The sequence below is a fragment of the Olea europaea genome, chromosome 10, assembly GCF_002742605.1.
Source record: "Olea europaea var. sylvestris chromosome 10, O_europaea_v1, whole genome shotgun sequence".
NCBI classification, from domain to species: domain Eukaryota; kingdom Viridiplantae; phylum Streptophyta; class Magnoliopsida; order Lamiales; family Oleaceae; genus Olea; species Olea europaea.
In genome coordinates this window covers 24,455,456-24,460,037 of record NC_036246.1, presented here as the reverse complement: position 1 = coordinate 24,460,037, position 4,582 = coordinate 24,455,456, and positions in this window count along the sequence as shown.

Sequence of the window (4,582 nt, the reverse complement as noted above, 5' to 3'; positions counted from 1 at the left end):
TTAAACACAGATGTATAATTTTTTATAGCAAAAATGAAAAAAAATCATCTCTATACGCATATATTTTATAGAAAAAATTTATAGGTGTCTGTAAAATAAATATTTAAACATTATTTCGTTGAAAAAGGAAAAAAATAAAAAATTTCAGCCGGTCCAAACGTAAGGGCCTGCTGAAAATAGCCAACCCGAAAATCTGGGCCGGCTGTTTCCAGCGAGCCTAGATATTCGGGCTGGCTGTTTCCAGTCGGCCCAGATATCCCAGCCGATCGGAAACAGCTGGCCTAGATATCTTGGCTAGTTGTTCCGATCATTTTTTTTCAAATTTTATAATTTATTTTTTCATATTTAATGTATATTGTTTATTGAAGTAAATATTAATGAATATTTAATACTAATTGAAATAAATATTTTTGAAACAATTAAAATAATCAATGAATTATTTTAAGTATAAAATTAAATTAAATATGAAATGAACAATTTAAAAAATTATATATTAATTCCTTATATTTTAATCTATTTTCTATTATTTTTAATGTGTGGCAGATATGGCACCAGCATGTGTCCCAATTCGTTACTTCAGTGAATTTCAAATGAATGAAAATGCTCAGTAAGAATGAAAATGGACAAGTGAAGGAGATGAGGTTAAAATAATTTTTATAACAAAGAGTACATCCTTTGCAGAAATATACTATGATATACAAAACATACTTAACGTCGATCCCTCTTAGTACGATATGAAATTGGGATTTTTGTTTCATAAGCATTCAACCATTCCGATTCCACCTATGAAAGTTACTTCTGAAGTGGAAATGAAACATCTAATTAAATTGAACCAAGGTCGAAAGTCGACTCCTATTTGCGTAACTTTATTGGGGAAGAATATCCACGAAGGTGAACACGAACTTTCAAATGAAGAGAATCGTAATGTAAATGATATTTGAGATACAATTCAGATTGTTCATGAAGATGATATGGTTATTCTCGAGAGCACTGTTACTCATCATGGTCACACTGTTACGCACAGAATTCCATCGATAGTTGAAGATAATGGGAATGAAAATGCATTTACAAATGAGGATTTGATTGCTTTATCCCGTAAGAGACATGAGTCGGGTGGGAGCTCACGGGCCGGATCGAGTACACGGTCCTCTAATTGTTCGCGTGTAGTTCCCGATGATGAAGATGTATATGTCGAGCAACTATTCGAATCAAAGAAAGAATTGCAAGAAGCTGTGCACCGAATTGCTTTAAATTATAACTTCGAGTTTAAAGTGAAGAAATCAAACAAGTCGACATACACAATTATTTGTATTGACGACAGTTGTCATTGACGTTTACGAGCGACGAAGATGAACACGAATGAGTTCTTTGTAGTCCGTAAGTATGCATGAGAACATACTTGCGAAGTGGGTATCCGTCGAAATGATCATAGGCAGGCTCGATCATGGTTCATTGATCGAGAAATAATGCACAAATTTCAGGACCCACGAACGTTTTACAGACTTTCATACATCATTAATGACGTTCGATGAGAGCACGGGGTAGTCATGGACTATCAGAAGGCTAAAAAATGTGCATTTGAAGATTTGATGGGTTCGACCGATGAGAGTCATGCTAAATTAGCTAGGTATTTCATTGTCTAGTGTTTATTTCTTTGTTATTTTAATTTTTAATTATTTTATTTCAATTGTTTAGTTAATATGTAATTAATTATTTAATTGAATTGTTTATACTTCTGTTTATTTAATATTTAATAGATTATCTAAATTATGATTATTTTTATTTACATTAGTCAGGTATTGCTATAACATGGGAAGAATTAATACTGATTCGACATTTTTTATTGAGAAGGATGACGATAATCGCTTCAAATATTTCCTTATAGTCCTTGACAATGCGTTCGAGGATTTCGAAACGCAATGTTACCCCTAATCTTAGTCGAAGGTACAACCTTTAAGGCGAGATACAGGGGCAAGTTGATTATTGCAACATGCTAAGATGCGAACATCCAAAATTACCCTCTTACGTTTGGCATAGTCGACGGAGAAAATGATTTAGCGATGAGTTGGTTTTTCACGAAGTTGAGGGAAATAATTGGGGATGTCAAAAATCTTGCATTCGCAACCGATCGAGGGCAGTCAATAATAAATGGTATCGCCGAAATCTTCCTTGAGACACATCATGGTTATTGTATGTACCAAATACAGGGAAACCTGAAGACCAAGTATCGAGGCAAGGGCATCGTTGCGTTGTTTAGAAGAGCTGCAGAGATTTACAATTTTGAAGAGTTTGAGAAGTTCATGGTCGAAATAGATAGTAAATCACATGCTGCATAAGAGTATCTAACAGAGATGGGGATCGAACATTGGGCACGATCACATTTTCAGGACATTGATACAACATGACGACGTCGAACAATGCAGAGTCGCTTAACGCTTTATTTAAGAAAGATCGAGAGTTACCAATTCTCGCAATAATTGAGAACATTCGTGACAAGCTACAACAGTGATTTTATGATCGATGTGAGGAATCACAGAGTTGTGCAAGTAGGAAGATAAGCTCTTCAAGACTCTAGATGTGGCGAGAAAGGTATATGTAGAACCATTGGATCAGTTTCACTTCTCCGTGAGATGTGCACGTAATTTCAAATATATCGTGGACTTGAATGATAACACATACATGTGTAGACAATTTCAGTTAGAGAGTTTTTCGTGTACACATGCAGTGGCAGTGGCTATGCATAGAGGATTTCTACCACACACCTTATGCAGTGTGTATTACATAACTGGTTATTGGAGAGCAACATATGCGGAAACAATATTTCCTGTACCAAACGAAATCGAGTGGGAAGTTCCCGACCACGTTCTCCCACTGAATAACTTGTTGCCACCAGAAGTCGGACTACGTACTCCTGGACGTACACGTACGTCTAGAATACTATTTACCGGAGAGTTTCACCAGTCTCGTAAGTGCGGTAGGTGCGGTGCAACAGGACATACTAGAAGATATTGTATAAATCAGATTTCTCACAATGTCACAGATGTGTAATTTTAATAACTATTGGCAATGTAATTATTTATAACATTGACGTTAATTATTTATGCATATTATTTATGTTAATTATTAGATTTAGTTTTTTAAAAATATTTCATTCATTAGTTTCATTTGTTACACACATTATTTATGCATATTATTTATATTAATTATTTGAAATCGTAGTATTCGAAATTTTTTTAGACACTGCATTATCCACAACACACACAAATATTATAAATAAATACATAAATTGTAAAATAAATATTTAAATATTACATAAATAATTAATATTTTACAATTCTTTCGTTATTACAAATAAATAAATGAAATATACAATATTTAAATAAATGTAAAAATATATATAATTATTTACGGATCCCCATTAAATTCAAATTAGTGACATACTAATTTATTTCTCCAATTTTGTATTTATGCCTGATTGATTGTATCAACCTTATGTGCTACACCCAAAAATTCTATGTACTTGATGACGAGCATGTCGCAATCACCCCTACAATTAAACAATATTGTATAAGCACATCAAAAACTAGTTAGAACGTAAGATGTAAATGACAAAAATAAAATTACAAACACTTACGATATTTGCTACCTCGCCGTTGTCGTGTTCCGCACGGTGGCCAATCTATCCTGCACAGTGATGTTCGCTCGTCTAGCCATCATGGGAACGATCGCAGACACCGACTCCAGATTTCGCTCTAGTTGACCTTGTGTCAGGCATAAATGATCGGAGTCGTACACATATATAGTGGAGTCGATGAATACGATCTCCACTGCAATGTAGTGATGATTCACATACACTGGCATGTACATATGCGTAAAGCCCTCCCATGACTTTCCTTCGACACTCGGCCACATCGCTATGACCCACTCAATCATATAAGCCGGCACCGTGTACTCGTTATCCATAGCTTGGACGAGTGATACTCAATGCTAACGGCACGGATGAACTCGATGTTCAATATGAGTCGGTCAGGAATGTTGAACGATTTTGGATGTCTTTCAACTCGATCTCGTAGAAAATTTATGGCCAAGTCGATGTGCTACATCAAGAACCACCAATAAAGAAAGGAGTTATTCTATAAATTTGATTCAAAAATTTGATTTTGAACATACATAATAAATAACAATACTTTCATTTCGCTTACATCGTCGACGAGCCAAGCCCCCGAAATGGTGATGTCGTGGAACCACTTGTAAGCGTTTGAGATCGTCTTCTGAGCAATCATGCGGCTAGCCTTGAAAAAATAAGAACAGAATTTTTAGTTACAAGAAATATACATGTGTCAGCGTCTGCGTACTATACTAATTCTATAAAATACAAAACTTATCCGGGCCTTATTGCTCTCCACTTCATCTCGAAGGCTTTCCACTTGGCGTGGTCCATCTCCCTGAATAAATTTGGGTGTGTCCCGTCGACGAACCTTCTCCTCTTTGCCTCCGCGATAAAGGGAAAAACGCCGTACTGTGATGGCACTTTCGGCCTCTTGCCGACCACCCGCTTCGGCACATCAACAACACACGTCCT